The 17,723-nt window shown below is 46.5% G+C and overlaps 1 protein-coding gene across 4 annotated transcripts in view; it reads right to left on the bottom strand.

Annotated features, from left to right (window-relative positions):
* Positions 1–15,006, bottom strand: part of HELZ (helicase with zinc finger) — a 147,017-nt gene extending 132,011 nt beyond the window's left edge. For 3 of the 4 annotated variants that reach the window (XM_040989538.1, XM_040989540.1, XM_040989541.1), the window contains exons 1-3: positions 14,951–15,006; positions 13,580–13,632; positions 7,702–7,758 (exon numbers count right to left, since the gene is read on the bottom strand). The gene's annotated coding sequence lies outside the window, so the exon portion shown is untranslated. The remainder of the gene's footprint in view (positions 1–7,701; positions 7,759–13,579; positions 13,633–14,950) is intronic. The other variant, XM_040989539.1, reaches the window with a different exon arrangement.
* Between the last annotated feature and the right edge of the window lie 2,717 nt (positions 15,007–17,723).

The raw sequence follows: 17,723 nt of genomic DNA, 5'->3' as shown, positions 1-17,723 counted from the left end.
GCCCGCCCCCAAACGTCGGGCCACTGCCCCCTCCTCGCTGTACAGCCTTTTCCTCTCCTGCTTGGCCCGGAATCTTACTCAGCTTTAACCGACACGCCAAGGCCTACTTCTCTAAGAACAAAACAAGCATTACTTATGGAATTATCTGAGCCCTTAGTCATCATTATCTTGGATAAACAGATCACATTATCTTGGATTAAATATGTCCTATAAGATTCCTTATGTGTCCAATACAATCATTTTATAAACCAGAAGCTATGGTTTATCCCATTCTTAACCTCTTGACAGCCATCCAATTCACTCAAACCATTAAGTATTTTAACTGGATTTCCCAAAGACATGATCAAAAATAAACCTAAACACCATATATTCCAAGAACTGTCTGTCCTGTACCAAATCCAGTTGGCATTACAATGTTAAGTCGTAAACCCAGATGCTGTTTTACCTTTAAACTGATCTGCTTTTACACAAAATTAAAATCTGGGATGTCTTATAGGATACACAGGCAAAAGTAATTCTTCAAAATTCTATTTATTTCACTGTATTTTATACTCAGCCAGATTTTATTTTTTTCTCTAACACATAAAATCCCTGCATGTACAAGATGCATTAAAGATAGATTAAAACCATTAAGAAAGCTAAAATCTAAAGTCATCAATCATATTTATTGTGAAACTTTTTCCAAGAGGTAAATTCCCCCTAAATTCTTGAATAAATAAAATCCAGCAAAATGTTTTAAATATATAAGAAATATTTAGATGAATCCTCTACTATTAGCTTGAATGATCAGAATGAGAAAAACAGGAAAAATTAATTTTGTTTTAGTTTTCTATTTATTTTCATATTCTTTAGGTTTATTTGTTTTTTGGGGGTTTTGGGGTTTTGTTTTGTTGTTTTCTTGGGCTTATTTTTTTTTTTAAGATTTATTTATTCTTATTGGAAAGGCAACTCTGCTGAGAGAAGGAGAGAGAGACAAAGATCTTCCATCTGTTGGTTCACTCCCCAAATGGCTGCAATGGCCAAAGCTGAGTCAATTCAAAGCCAGGAGCCAGGAGCCTCTTCCGGGTCTCCCATGTGGGTGCAGGGTCCCAAGGCTTTTTTAGACCATGTTCAACTGCTTTCCCAGGTCACAAACAGGGAGCTGAATGGGAAATGGAACAGCTAGGACACAAACTGGCACCCATAAGGAATCCCAGCACTTCAAGGGAGAAGATTAACCAATCAAGCCATTGAGCTGGGCCCTGTTTTCACACTATTTGAAAGACAGACAGACAAAACCTTCCATTCACTGGTTCATTCTGCAAATACCTGAAATAGCCAGAGCTGATTGAGCCAGGCCAAAGCCAGAAGCGCACCTCAATCCAGGTTTCCCAAGAGGGCGAGAGGGTGTGCACTAGCAGGACACTGGACTCGGCAGCACAGCCAGGACTCAAATCCAAGGACCCTTGAGATGGAAAGCAGGACATCTCCAGGGTGTCTTAACAGGTCAGGAACGTACAGCAGGTGTATTTTAGATTCTGCTTGTTTTTACTTACAAACCGGGATTACCACCACATATCTTGTGTTGTAACTTGCTGTTCTAATTACTTCATATCTTCCCAATATCCCCTATTCTAAAGACTTTTTCTGTAGGAAACGGTTCTGAACTTCATGGTTTGAAAGTACTTCTAGAATATCGCCTGCTGGTCAGCTGCAGATGGCCGTCAAGGTGATGGTGGCACACTGATACTCTAATTGTGCAATTGTGAGACTTTTTTAACATTGATTTATGTCTTATTTTAAAAGTGTCACTATTTTGGATTATGATAATTTCGTCCACACAGACAATCTGGAAGGAAAAATGAAGAGATACAAGAATGGAAAATGTTTCATTATAATAAAATTTTCTGGGCAAGCAACAACCTTTCCTAGAAGCCAGCCTTTCAGTATACTCCACGTGTTTCTTGTGTATTCATATCTTTATTGATTAATGAACATGTTGAATGATTCAAGAGGCTTAAACTCTTAGGAAATCATTGGGAATTACTGAAACTAAGACGGCTATCTCCAGTAAAGGCGGGCTCCCTCCCTTCTGAAAAAAAAAATGTGTTAGGAAAATCAGTAGTGGATTTCTCTCAGTCTCGATTTTAGCTAGTAAGGCAATTTTTGAGAAATTTAGATTTTCAGGGTAGGCATGAGACAGCAGTTAAAACTGTGGTAAGAAGCAAAGAGAGGGCCTGGTGTGGTGGCCTAGCAGCTAAAGTCCTTGTGTTGAATGCACCAGGATCCCATACGGGCGCCAGTTCTAATCCCGACAGCTCTATTTCCCATCCAGCTCCCTGCTTGTGGCCTGGAAAAGCAGTCGAGGACAGCCCAAAGCCTTGGGACTCTGCACCTGCGTGGCAGACCTGGAGGAGGTTCCTGCCTCCTGCCTTCAGATCAGTGCAACACTGGCCATTGTGGTCACTTGGGGAGTGAATCATTGGATGGAAGATCTTCCTCTCTGTCTCTCCTCCTCTCTCTATATATATACATATATCTAACTTTGCAATAAAAATAAATAAATTTTTAGAAAAAAAAAAGAAAGAATGCTTTTATTTAAAAAAAAAAAAAAAGCAAGGAAAATGTCCCAGCCCACAGATTAAGAAGGCTTAACCACAACACTCAGCATAGGATCCTGGATCGACTCTGGACCAGAAACACACTGGTGGGAAAACTGGCAAAATTAAATAGAAGCCTGAAATTTAATTAATATTAATATGCCAAGTATGGCCTCTTAAAGTTGACAAATATATCATGGAAATGGAAGATGTCGGGAACAGGTAAAGAGTACATGGGAATGCTAACCTCTACCTGAAACTTCTTATAAATGTGAAGTTATTTCAAAAATCAAAAGGTCATTAAATTATGGAAGTGACAGGCAGGCATTTGGCATGGCAGCCAACACAGCCATCTGGAACATTCAGCCCATTCTGGAGTTCCACCCAACTCCACTTCCGGGTCAGTTTACTGCTAATCTAGACCAAGCAGGGCAGCGAACGATGGCTGGGGTACCTAGGTTCCCAAAACCTACTCGGTAGATGCAGATTCAGATCTGAGCTCCAGGCTTCAGCCTGAAACAGCTTGGCTGCTGTGGACAACTGCAGGGTAACAGATGTCTGGCTCTGTCTCTGTGTCTGCCTTTTAGGCAAAAATGAAAATCAGTTAAGCTAAAAAAAAGAAAAAAGTGGTGGGGTTAACTTTTTGTTTTGAGTGCTTGTTTAATTCTTCTGTGTTTAACGAGCATTAAGTTTCCTTATCCTGAGGAGGCCTAAGTAGCTTTCCTAAAGCTATACAGTTGAGACGGTCTAGGAATCCTGGTCCTCCCCTCTGGATCCCACTCCGAAAGCCCAGGAGCATGCCTCCTATAGACATTCTACCCTCCTAATTTGCAAATAGAAATTTAGTGTCACCGAATCATTTTATCCTCAAGGTAACTGATACGGATGAAACAATATTGATGAAACCATAAAGATGAAACAATATTGACAACTGTTAAGTTGGAAGATGGGAATTACTTCTATCAGGTACTGTGTGTGTGTGTGTGTGTGTGTGTGTGTGTGTGTGTGTGTGTTTGAACCTCAGATTTTAAATGCTTTAGTGAAAAAAAATTTTTGAAATTCATGCAAAATTTTTTTCAAAAAATATGTATTTTCTTTTCACATGCATGGGATTCAATTTGGGGAGGGAACACCAAAATAATCTTATCTTTTAATTCTATTTTTCCACAAATTTTCTGAAGCACTTGCATACTCTTCATCTCTGTATATCTGCAAGTTTCCATAAGAAAAATACTTTCATTAAAAAGTAAAGCTTTCAGTCGAGGACGGCCCAAAGCTTTGGGAACCTGCACCTGCGTGGCAGACCCGGAAGAGGCTCCTGGCTTCGGATCAGCATAGTATCGGCCGTTGCGCTCACTTGGGGAGTGAATCATTGGACGGAAGATCTTCCTCTCTGTCTCTCCTCTCTGTATATCCGCCTTTCCAATAAAAAAAATAAAAATAAATCTTTAAAAAAAAAAAAAGATTCAATATGTCTCAGCGGGAGGAGAAGAAAATCCCCTACTGGGAACCAGGACCTTCAGGCTTTCCTTTGCTCGCTTCATGAATTGTAACAGCTCATTAATTCTTCCTCAAAACACCCAATTTCCTTAACCATTGCCCCCAGTCAATCCACAAAATTCTTGCGAGTTTAAAAATCTTGTTTCAACTTTCTACTAGTTCTTAACATAATCAAAACCACATTCATCTTTTCCCAAAGTTCTTAGGATCTCTTAATTCCCTCTTCCTGATAACCTGTTCTTCCAGCCACTCAGCCACGGTGACTGCGACCACCCCTTCCACTTGAACACACAGCTGTCCCCACATCATCACCCTATCTCATCTAACCTGCCACCACCCCCTCTCCACTCAACCTCACCAAGCTCTCTGGAAGCCGTCGCCTCCAAGGCCACCAGCTCAGCTCAGCCCCACATGGACTGCTACCAGGTTCGTCTCTACCGCCTTTCTCTTTACCACCATCTCTGATATTCATCCGTAAGCTCACCACAATCCAACCCTGACCTTTTGGAAGCCTTGCTCTCCATCCTGTACCCTGACATATCCCATCCCAGGAATCAGGTAACCCGGAGTTGCAGTTTCCTGGCATCACCAGAGATTTCCATCTAAAATGTTCTCTCCTTTCCTTTTTTCTCTTTTTCAAGGTGGTGCAACTTTAGTGCAATCTCTCCAGCTGAAGTGTCTGGGATGTCCCCAAGGGGGCAGTATCACTCCATCCATTCAAAACTTGCACAAGTCTCTTACAGCACCTCAAAAATTTCTCGGTTTTTTTTTTTTTTTTTTTTTTTGGATGCCCCTGTCCTCTCTGGATGCTTAGTTCTTGGCAATAGGGATAATGCTTCATTATTCTTCCAATCCCTCAGAACAGAGCTTCTCAAAGAGTGTACCACAGCACCCTGGCACATGTGAACAAGTCAAAGACATCCAGAAATGATGTACTCAGCCCTCCAAGCAGCCACAAAGGAACAACTCGAGCCAGAACTCCCAAGCGGGAATGCTTCAAGCAGTCCATTCCTTCACCCCAGCACAAAGTACAGTAACCCAAGGCACAGAGTGGATGCCCAGCAAACACTCACTGAATCAAAATCTTCAAACAAAACATCTGTTTCAATCCAACCATTATCCTCAGGACCACTAACCATTTGTACTCTTTTAATGAGCTCTTCTACTGATCATGCCCTGTTAATCTTCCTAATTACCAACTAGGCATCAGCTGGTGAGACTTGCCTGACCATTCAAAGCCTTATCAAGTTCGTCATATAATATAGCGAAGGATCCAAACAATTCACAATGAAGAGACACAAGGAGTAAAATTCAACATTACATACCAATGTAAATATCATTTTTCCTTTTCATTTATTAATTTGAATGATTGATCTCCCACCCACTGGTTCATTTCCCAAATGTCTACAATAGTCAGGACTAGGCCAGGCTGCAGCTAGGAGCCCAAAATTCAACCTGGTGTCCCCTTGTAGGCGGCAGGGACCCGTTCCTTGAGCCATCAACTCCTGTCTCTGCATTAGCAGGAAGCGGGGATGGAGAACAGTGCCAGGACTCAAAAAACTGGCACCCCAAAAGGAAATTAAGGCACCCCAAGTGACAGCCTAACTGCCAGGCCAAACGCCCACCCCTGCAAGTGCCATTTTACACTATTTCAATTAGCAAGAAACTGAGGGGAAAAAATGGATTTCTACCTAGTTTATGCTGGAACAGATTATATCCATGACTATGTTAGCCATGTAAACTGGCACAGCACCCCCAAAAATACTATGACAAAACTGTAAAAGCTACAACACGGAAATGCTTCACTTACACTGTTACTACTTCTTTAAAAAATCATATTACAATGTACTATAACTTAAAATGAGTTTTATTTTGAAATAGCATATCAAAGAGAATCAACTGTTTTAAGGTAATAACGCAAACACTGAATGGTTTACTTCAAATCAACTTAGTCAATATTAATAAAGTTTTACCGCACTCAGAAACACAGGGTTTCTAGGATGCAATCGTGATCAAGTCTCAAGCAGAAAACCACCTCTCCTTTCTCACTGTTCACTTTGGCCATGACTGGGAGCTTTCTGGTTCTCCTTGGTCAGGATGGCACGTGACTAGGCCAGACCCTAGTTCTCCAAAAGCCAGCACGCTGCTTCCAGCGCTTTTCTGGTCATCTCCCACCACTCTGTGCTGCACAACCAGGCAAAAAACAACAAACCTCTTCAGAAACAAACCACTGTTAACAATCAGCAGGCTGCCAAACCCTAAGCCTCATCCTCAAAGCCCTGGAGGTCTACAGAACTGGGATTCTCAAGGCCAATTTGCCAAAGGCACACAAAAAGGCAAGAGTTAAAGGTAAAAACTAAGAGAAAGAGACCTGAGTACAGTTAGGGGAAAAAAAAAGTTTTGAATGTGTCTGAGTGTTTTAACTACAAAAACGTAATGTTTAAAACTCCAGCTTATGCTATTTGGGGGTAAAAAGCAGCTAGTGATGCTCTTAGAAATCTTACCCAGCCAAAGGACAGACGGCAGAATATCAAGTCACCTTATCAAGAGCTGAAGCTTGGAGCCCCCACCATTGGTGTAACAGGTTAAGCTTCTGCCTGTGGCACCAGCATTCCCCATGGGCGCTGGTTTAAGTCCCAGCTGCTCCACTTCCACTTCATGTCTCTGATAATAGCCTGGGATAGCAGCGGATGATGGCAAAGTCCTTGGGCCCCTGCATGCAAGTGGGAGACCCAGAAGGATCCCCTGGCTCCTGGCTTCAATTCGGCCCAGCTCCAGCCATTGCGGCCATTTGGGGAGTGGGCCAGAAGATGGAGAACCTCTATCTCTGGCTTTCAAATAAACATAAATAAATCTCAACAAAATCAGAAATGAAGCTTTCTGGAGACAGATATATCTAACAAAGCACTAATATTAAAAACACATCAAGGAACAATTTTACCACTGGCATCCCACAAAGACAATGTTAAACATCACTGCGAGTTTTTCCTGCAGCATTACATTTTTCCAACTTCAATACAAAAAAGCAAGATATTATAACGGACCAAGAAAATTAATTATTGTGATATAATAAATACTTGTGACTTAAGACTGTCCCCAACTAGCAAGCATTTTAGCAAAAGATAAATAATTTGAAGGTCTAATAGAGTAGCTATAGCCAGGCACACACACATACTGTCATTCGTGACACCGAACACAGCAGACAATGAGAAAAACCAATTCAATATTTAACCAGGTTCATCAGAGCACAGGGTGACTGCCACCCAAGAATGTTGACACAAAAATTGAACATTCTCTTAAGTTGCAATCACACGCAGACAAGCTGGGCCTCTGGGCAGTTAGCATTCTGAACCGAGGTAGAAGATTAACCTACCTTACTTTCCAGGCTAACTAGTTTGACCAAGTAGCAGGCAGGGTCTCTGTTCGCCGGGAGTCTGCTCCAGAAGCAGCTGATCGGTGAGGACTCGCCTCTTCAGGCCAGGTTCTCCTATCACCCAATCTCACTGCACCCTACCCCACGTCAGCCCTTCTAGACAGACAGGCTTTCTGGCATTCAGTCGCTCCTCTTTCTCAGGCGCTGCTGGGTACCTGTTCTACAGAGTCGCTCCTAAACCTTACTCACCTGCAGTTCACTGCACTGGGTATCACCCAAATAGCCCATCAGAGCTCTTTATAATTTCTGAAAGAGAGAGAAGGCAGCTTTTAAACACTGAACATCATCTACCCATGTATCAGTTCCCATGCATTTGTATCCAATAGTCACAGCATCTCGTCCTTTGGTCCATCCCAGTTCAGTAAAATGTTGCATACCCAGCACTGGACCCAGAGTCCTGAGATAAGAGACCAGAGATAAAAGCCTGCCTTAATGTTGCTACTGGGTGGTGTGGCCTTGGGTAAATCACCTCATTTCTCCAAGACGAAATGTCCTTATTTGGAAATGAAGACAGACTAGCTACAGAGCACAGGCTTGTCAGAAAAGCCACCAGCTTCACCCCTTGACTCATCTGGTATCTGAACACTAGTTGGTTCCCGCTGAAGCCGACATTTCCCCCTTCGCAAAATTTGCACCAACAGCTATCTTGTGAGCTACAAGGAGACGTAAAGGTGATAATGAATTACAGAATGCCTATTGCAAATAAAAGGTGCAGATTAATCATAAAATTCCACTACTGGTGTCTCAATATCCCTACTTCCCATTCCAACCCTAAAACTACATCCACTCAATTCACAAATATTTCCTTAAAAGATTAAATCAAGGGCCAGTGTCATGGCATGCTGGTTGTAGCTGCTGCCTGGAATGCCAGCATCCCACTTGGCACCTCTTTGGGTCCTAGCTGCTCCACTTCCATTCCAACTCCCTGTTGATAGCCTTGGGAGAGCAGTGAAAGATGGCCCAAAAATCTGGGCCCCTGCCACCCATGTGGGGTGTTGCAGCCATATGGGAAGTGAACCAGAGGATGGAAGATCTGTCTCTCCCTCTTTGTAATTCTGACTTGCACATAAATGAATCTGACTTCCACATTAATAAAAATAAATTTTTCTTTTAAAATGGTAAGTCAAAACTTTGCCAACAGGACAACAGAATTCTGTGTACTACACAATTCAATTATGGTTAACTTCGACTGATGGTGGTTTGCAATTATCACTACGACTTAACATTGCAGGAAGTAAGATCAGAATGGTCCCTGCACAACATCCAGCCTCAGGCTCCACAAGCACCCATGCCTTTTCTGACTTCTGACTCCTCTTGCCACCTGCCCGCCTGCCTGCCTGCCCGCCTGCCCACCAGGAGCCTTCCTTAGAACAGAGGCCTTCCAAGAGCTAAGCGGCACCCAACTACTTCTCCTTGGCAGCTCAGGGGACAGGACAGGAGATGGAAGAAAGAGGGCAAAAGCCTTTATTCACTTCATCTTTTTTACTTTATGTGTTTCAGTACTGCTCAAATTTGTTCACCAATGTCATGTGTTAAATTTTGTTCAAAAATAAAGTTTTACAAACTATGTTAGCTATACTGCCTGCGGACAGAAAGCTCATGCGACAAGCGTATTCTCGCCACAATTAGAATCTGTAAAGAAAGAGGTAAATTCAGCTTGCCAAAAACACCTGGGATGTCACACAGAAATAACAAAAATTGCAAACATTCACCCTTCGGGACAGTTTGGTCCAAAACACGCCACGCATTCTTTAAAGAACGCAATGCTGAATCAGGCGCTTTCTTGTTCACAAGCAAGATAAATGTATAAACTCTGCTTTTATCAAGCAACTTCCTGATGCTATTCACAGAAAATGACCCACTACAATCTACAAAAGTAAGCAAGCTGGTATGCACATTGACAAGCTCTCAACTTCTTGCAGAAAACTGAAAGTTTAATGAATTGCTATGCATATAAGCAAAAACTCATATCTGAATAGTCTGAATTGTCTTTCATAAAAGAGAAAACTATTACTTCTAATAGATTGAAGATAACTCAAAAGTTGTATCGCAGGCACCCTCAAAATAAAAACCCCACAGTATGTTTTATCCTTCCTTTTATCAGTGCTATTCACACAAACAGTCCTGACTACAGCAACGAACTGAAATGAATTTGTAAGCTAGTATGTCCACACTCTCCACTTGGAATACACTGCTCTAGGAAACATTTCAAAATACTACTTAAGGGGCCAGTAAAACGGTTCAACTGGCTAATCATCCCTCTTCAGGCATCCAGATCCCATGTGGATGCTGGATCCTGTCCAGGCTGCTTTACTTCCCATCCAGCTGATTGCAGCTTGGCAAAGTAGCAGAGATAGCCCAAGGCCTTGGGACCCTGCACTCATACGGGAAACCTGGAAGAAGCTCCTGGCTTCATATGGGCTCAGCTCCAGCCGCTATTGCCATTTGGGGAACAAACCAATGGTTAGAAGGTCTCTGACTGAAAGGCACGCACCAGTATGTGTGCGGGCTGGATAGCAGGGTTGGTTGGGTTGAACTAGGCTTCAATGCCCATTGACATGTATGAGAGCTAAATGGGATGTGGGACAGACTGAACAAGTCTGCAGTACATACTGGCATGCATGGGAACCAGGTTAGGGGGCAGGCCTGTGGGGTTATTGGAAATCGCCCCAACTAGGCTGCAGCTCCCACTGGTTTTCATGACGGCCGAGTATGAAGTAGGCAGGATCGGGCTGGACTACAACACCCATTGGTTCATGTGGAAGACAGGGCTGGAAACAGAACTGACCCAGCAATTGCAATGACCAGCATGTGCATAAGCTGATTGGGGCAAAAGACACTGCCGGACCCTATACTGGCAAGCACACACAAGAATCAGGTCTGGGATCACCTCAGTTTCTTTGGAGATCCCTCCAACTGAACTGCTAATCTCAGAACCCCAACCATGAAGAGACTATGTCAGCCAATGGATTCTGAACAAATTCCATCGTGATTGGAATGGCGAGACTGGCAGCAATTCAGAACTGTTGAACTACCAAAACTGCTTGAGCAGGACCCTTGGAGCATGCCTCACATTGGGGACCTGGGATGGGTGGGAGGCTGGGTGGGGCTTCTCCCTTTGTTTCTCCCCTGACCCCAGATAAAAGAAAAAAAAAGATATTAGTGTGGAAACAATGGTCTTACCCACTTTCCTGTAAAAAATAAAAATAATAAGATAAAATATGAAAAAAGGTCTCTGCCCTCTAATAAATCTGCCTTCCAACAACAATAAATAAATTTCTTTAATTACTTTAAAATTTCAACTACATTTGCAAAGACACCCAATTTTATGAAAACAAACAACTGGCCTACAATTTTTTACCTAGTTCCTCACCCTTTCTTGGGTAGAAATTCTTTTTTTTTTTTTTAATAAAGTTATCTATAGAACTAATCAAACTTTTTAAAAAAGATTTATTTATTTTATTTTTTATTGGAAAGGCAGATATAAAGAGAGAAGGAAAGACAGACAGAAGATCTTCATCTGCTGGTTCACTCCCCAAGGAGCTGCAATGGCCAGAGCTGAGCCAATCCGTAGTCAGGAGCCAGGAGATTCTTCCAGGTCTCCCACACAGGTGCAGGGTCCCAAGGCTTTGGGCCATCCTCAACTGCTTTCCCAGGCCATAAGCAGGGAGCTGGATGGGAAGTGGAGCAGCCTGGACAGGAACCAGTGCCTATATGGGATCCCAGAGGATTAAAGGCAAGGATTTAGCCACTAAGCTAGCACACTAGGCCCAGGTAGCAATTTTTGATCAGTGTGGCCCAAGGTTTTTTGCATATTAGCAACAACAGGCAAAGGACCTTATTTCTTGGCCTGGGTCTATCTGAGAGACAACTGCAGGCTGATCTACATTCAGTATTTATGCCCAGCCTACTTCTCAAACAAAGAATGCAAGGGGTTGGCATGGTGGCCTACTAGGCTAGTCCTCTACCTGCCAACAAGAGCATCCCTTCAGATGCCAGTTCATTCTGGGTTGCTCCATTTCCCAATCCGACTCTCTGCTTTGGGTATGGGAAAACAGCAGAGGGTGGCCAAGTCCTTGGACCCATGCATTCCATGCGCAAGACTTGGAAAAAGCTCCTGACCCCCATCTGCCAACCCAGCCAACCCAGCCAGCTCTGGCTATAGTAGCCATTTGGGGAGGGACAGATCTCTCTGTCCCTAACTCTGACTTTCTAATTCTGACTTTCCAAATAAAATAAATAAATAAATAAATAAATAAATCTTAATAAAACACACACACACAGAGAGAGATGCAGTTCTTACATGTGGTCCAATCATTCTCAGGTCCCTCTGCACAATTCTGATCCTTTCATGAATGTGCTTATACATTTTGTAATTACACAAGGCCCTTCCCAAGTAGAAATGATTTACCCTGCTGCTCTGGCATCACTTGCCTCTCCTGAGAACAGTGTACAGCTCCTGAAAGTGCACAGACTACAATGTCAACTGAACATTTATGGCACTGAGAAGCAAAATGTGGTACTAACAGTGCACAAAACCATTTCCTGGCTGATAGTGAGGTACAGGACTGTACTTATTGACTCCCCAAAACTATGGCCTCCACCTAAAAATAGTGCCCTATCTGTGCCAATAGACTATAAACACTCCAAGACCCTGACTTCTCCTTCCTCGCAACCTTCAGAACTACGATATTTCCCACGTTAGAACACTACGAAACAAACTGGCAACTGACCACTAACTTCACTCGGAAGTGTATACTCACCTTTTACACATACGAACACTGCAGAAAATGTGCTCACCCGTTCAGGCTACACACCACGAGCCACACCGGAGCCCCTAATTCTCACACTGAATTCCAGGGGACAAAGCACAATCTCACCAGGCTAAAAGTGGACCACTTGTTCCTGCCCACAAAATAACTCCAACATCTCCACAAGAAACTATTCATCCTGGGAAGCTTACAGATATGCCTCCAGGTGCAAATAAAAGACAAATTTAACAGTTCAGATCTACCCTGCCATGAATCAAAGCAAAAATTATATGTAATACATATAAACACTGCTGATTTTCAAACGTAAGCAACTATGGTATATGCATTTAGAAAGAATCCTGGTTTATGTTCACCTTGCTTTCCCAAAGCGGTGTGTGTGTGTAGTGTGTAAAAAAATGTCAATTACACTGCTTAACAAGAAAATAAAATATATGGTGTGCAATATACTTTTCTGAAGCAGATGTACCAGATAGGAAAGGCTTGAATGAGGACTTCAAAATCTAGAGGCCGAGATGTGTTAAAAAGAAAAAAGAAAAAAAAAAACTACAGGAACCAATCAACTGATCAGTTTCTTTACGGTTTTCTAAAGCAATCAGAGCAAAATATTTTCTAAAGTTGAAAAAGCTGTGGAAATACAAAATTAGCCACTTCTCTTCCTATCCTTAGCTGAGTATCAACTATTCACTACCAATGCTCTTCAAATCCAAAGAAAGCATTTTAACTTTACAAAAATAAAGCAACCTGCTGAAGGCACACGCCACAGACGATCCTAAAACAATGCCACACTACTCTCGCCCCTGATACGCTGAGCAGAACGCCACACCATCATTTTTACTGCCAAGGAACTATTAGAGACACGAGGAATATTCCATTTTGCAGCAGGGGCGATGGGCTTGCCAGCAATAAATCTTTCCCACCCACATGGTGTACTTTGCAAGTGTCCCACCTCAAGCCCTACAGACACAACTCACTATACCCAACACAGAAGAAGCAATGGACAGTAAAAGACAGATAAAATTAAGACACCCAATTAAAGTTCCACAAGGAAATCTGAAGAGGCAAACTATAAGGGGAACTGCAAATAACACTGGGCCCTCGGAGCCACGGAAAAGCCCAGCACACTGGACAGACTTTCCCTTTCCAAAACGTGGCCCAACCCACGTACATCCATTTGACTGAACGAAATATTTGGAAGAGCGAGATGGGCCATCAAATTCCTTCACTTCAGCCTTACCCTCAGGAACGGATTCAAATGAAAAAAAGGAAAACAGAGAAATGGCTTGTTTTAGTCTCACCTTGCACATCGCACCAGCACTGTAGTTCCTGGGTGATCCACTTCATCCAAATCCTAAGGCAAACAGAGAAGTGAAATATGCCTATACAGCAGCACAAATGGACATTATCAGTAGCCAACATCTTCCCAGCCTGGGGTGTTGAGGGCATGTCAACTTCCAACGTGAGAAGTTACAAAAGGGGTGCAGCAACTTTCAAGAGTTTTTGTTTTTTTTTTTTTTCTTCCAATGAAGAAAACACCTCCTTTCATGGAGATGAAATAGAGGCTAAAAGTTTCTTGAGATCGAAAACCTAACAAAATCATCAATTTGCAACACTGGTTTTCCTTTTAAAAAAAAAAAGATGGAAGAGAGAAAAATCACCTGAATATGAGTTTACTAACACAGGGAACAAAATTGAGAACAAGCAAGCAGTGGCCACCCCTCCTTCCTTCCACTGCTCCAAGAACCCCCCTTCTCTGCAATTATACTTTTATTATAATGATGGCTTGCTTGAAAAGCATGAGTTGTGTGGGAAACGGGACGGCTCAGTGCTTGAGCTGCACACAAAACCTTCAGCGCGGGGCATCAAGGAAGACCCCCGCCTCCTCGGTTTCCAAGCGGGTCTAAGGAATCCCCAGCAGGGGAGGGGAGGAGAAGGGCAGGGGGGTTAAAACCAGAGTTCCCCGAGGTAAGACCTTGCACCCTTGCAAAGGAGACGTTTTTATTTGTGCAGATGGCTTTGTGGGCCAGTGTGCATTTCCGACGAGGGGGGCGGGGAGCGGCCAGCGGTTGGGGCTGGGTGGGGTGGCGGGGTGGGATGGGGAAAAGTGAGTCTCAGGCCGGGAGACCTGTGCGGGCAAGGGTGGGGACGCAGCCCTGACCCACTTTCCGCGGCGCCCACCTTGGGCACGAGCCCCCGAGGGGGGAGGAAATCGAGCGGGGCGTGGGAAGCCCTCACGTTCCCCATCCCCAGGAGCGACCCGGAGGAACGGGGGGTGAGCGTGCACCCAGGCTCGGCTCCCACCCCCCCACAGCCCACAGCCCGGCGAGCCGAGGTGCCCCGGGGCCGGAGAAGCCTTCCCTCAGGCTCTCGGCCCGGGCTTGCAAGGCGCACCCCCCTCCTAGGCCTGAGCCCCGGGCGCCGCGGCCCCCGGCGGAGGCGAAGGGGACAAGAGGAGGGGAAGAAGCTGTAAACAGCCCCAGCGTCCGGGCCTCGCCTCGAAGAGCCCCGCTTCCCAGGCCCCGCCATGGGCCGCCCGGGCCCCCGGCCGACCCCGGGGCCGCCTCGCCTGAAGCCCGGGGCGCCGGAGAGGAGTCGGGTCCCCTCCCCAGAGGGCTCCGGCAGCCCGCGGAGCGGCCCCAGCAGCAGAGAAGGGGGAAGTCAGGACTTACCTGTCATTACTTTCTACGCCATCTTGGATCCACTTGTCAACGTCCCCACAAAGCATTATGGGTAGGAAAGAGCCTTTAAAGTGACTCCCCCCTCGGCCCCCGACTCCCGCCTCCCGCCGTCGGCGCCGCCCCCTCGGGCCGCACCTCCCGCCCCAAAGTTGCCCCGGGTGGCCCTCCGGCCCCGGCGCCCGCCGCCCGGCCCCCTTCCTCTCCCCGCGGTGCTGGCTTTGGAAATTCATCCTCATTCTGTCGCCGTGGCTCTGGGGTGTGGGGTGTGGGGGGGGCGGGGAGAGGAGGGAATGGGGGGACAGTGTCTGCTCTTTCTCCTGGCCCCCCGCCGCCCTCCTGCCCTGGCAGCCGCCTAGAATCAGCCCGAGGTGTGCGTGCCGCGGGCGGCGGCGGGCCGCGCGTGGACTGAGGGCTCCTGCCGCTCGGCGGCCGCGCTCCTCGCCCCCCAGCCCGGGGTAGCAGGGGGTCGCCCTTGGAGACCCCCCCCCAGCACCCTGAGGGCCGTGAAGCCGGCTCTGTCCCCAGCAAGCCAGACCCGCGGCCCGTCGGGCTCCGAGGAATGGGCGGGCGGACCCCAAGTCTCAGGGCGACCTACGTCGAAGCACACCAACGAGTGGGGCGGAGGGGGGATGAGGAATAAGCTAAATAACAACTTTTACCCCCTTCTTAGGTTTGACTTCTACGTCTCCTCCTTTCAGCCGTGACCTTCTAGGTGGGAACTCCCGCCCCCCAGGAACGGGGGTGGCTTGGAGCTCCGCCAGATGTGCCCGGCTAGGAACTGTGGCTCCCGGGGCAGGTAACTCGGGGGGAGGATCCCGCCTAGATGTGTTGAGGACAGGTCCCCGCAGGAGGGGGCGCGGCTCCGGAACCCCAGAGCCCCGGGATAGGGGCGCGAGGCCGGAGGTCCCAAAGGCAGTCGGAGCTGCAAGCCGGAGGCGTGAGGAGGGACCCTCCCACCACCCCTCCGCCCCCAGTCCTCCCTGGCCCCTTCTGGATCCCAGGCATCTGGCCTCCCAAGAGTAGGGGGCTGCCTGGCCAACTGCTTACCCTCTTGTCTCGCGGCATTGGGGATGCAACTTCGAGGACCTGCTGTTGGGTCCTTTTCTGTTTCTTTACAAGCAAGTTTTGTTGTTTTGTTTTTTTACGACTCCCAAGGAAGTGTGCAAAAGACAATCCAACTCGTGCAAGCAAGTATATTCGGGACAAAATGCTGCTGGCTGGCCGTGCAGGGCCAGGGGCTTTCCACCCAGGGAAGGGACACTAGGGACACTGCCCAGGATCCTACCCGAAGCCTCTCCAGGAACCTGAATGGTTGCACACGCAAGCCCTGCCCCCAGGGAGTCTAAAACCTGCACCAGGCAATTGTCCCAGCCAGATGAGAGGCATGAGGTGTGGACTCATTAAGGGATTGGCCCGAGGTCACTGGCTAGGGCGGGGGCACCCAGAGTGAGTCAGGGAGCACAGCCCGTGGGGTGATCACTTATCCTGAGCTGGGAACCGGCTTCCCGCACGCCCGGCTCCCGCCGCCCCCAGCAGCCTGTCTGCCTCCCGCAGGGAAATGGAATGCTTCTCCCTTCCAAAGGTTCTGGGGGTAAACCTGCTGTTCTGGGGGTAAACCTGCTGCTCGCCTTGTAGTTCTCCACTTGTTTGTCCACTGGGGCCACTGATTGAATGTCTGCACCTTCGGGCGAGTCTTCTGAGCTTCCGATAAGTAAACATGGAAGAAGCCAGCAGTGTTTCATTGATGAGTAGCCTTGCGTTTGTTTGTTTGTTTTCATTTTGAAAGACTGGAAAACAGAGAATAGAACCCGTTAAATCGGCTGGTTCACTCCCCAAATGTGGCTGCCATGGCCAGAACTGAGCCAGTCCGAAGGCAGGAACCAGGAGTTTCTTCAAGGTCCCCACAATGAGTGCAGGGTCCCAAGGCTTTGGGCTGTCCTCCTAGGACACAGCCAAGGAGCTGGAAGGGAAGTGAATCAGGCAGGGTACGGACCGGTGCCCATTTAGGATCCCGGCACATGCAAGGTGAGGACTTCAGGCCACTAGGCTATCATGCTGGGCCCCATCTCAACCATTTTAAGTGCAAGTAGGTCAGCCGTGTTGGGTACATTCAGTGTTTTACAACTGATCTCCAGGACTCTTTTCATTGTGGAAAAAGAAGCCTCAGCTTGCATCAGTCCGCTCCCATCTCCCTCTCCCTGAAGGCCCGGAAACCCGACTTCTACTTTTTGTCTCTATGAATTTGGCTACTCTAGGGGTGCCATGCCAAGTGGAATCATACGGCTTTTGTTCTTCTGTGTTTGGTCTATTTCACTAAGACTCATTTGTGTTGCGCATGTGTCAAGAATTTCCTTCCTGTTTAGGACTGAAGAGTCCCTCCTATGGACAGACCTACGATGGTTTGTTTGCCCGTTCATTGTCAGTGGACGCTTGAGCTGCTTCCAGCTTTTGGCTGTTGTGGGGTTGCTGCCATGAACATGGGCACAGACACATGTTTGCACTTCTGCTTTCACTTCTGGATTGCTAAATCAGAAGGTAATTCTGTGGGCCCAGCGCAATAGCCTAATGGCTAAAGTCCTCACCTTGCATGCACTCGGATCCTATATGGGTGCTGGTTTGTGTCCTGGTGGCCCCACTTCCCATCCAGCTCCCTGCTTGTGTCCTGGGAGGGCAGTCAAGGATGGCCCAAAGCCTTGGGACCCTGCACCTGCATGGAAAGAACCTCTCGGCTCCTGGCTTCAGATTGGCTCAGCTCCGGCTATGG

This window comes from Ochotona curzoniae, unplaced genomic scaffold (genome assembly GCF_017591425.1).
Source record: "Ochotona curzoniae isolate NIBS_2020 unplaced genomic scaffold, NIBS_Ocur_1.0 contig_523, whole genome shotgun sequence".
NCBI lineage: Eukaryota > Metazoa > Chordata > Mammalia > Lagomorpha > Ochotonidae > Ochotona > Ochotona curzoniae.
The sequence above is the reverse complement of the archived record's forward strand: the minus strand, read 5'-3'. Positions and strand labels throughout refer to the sequence as shown.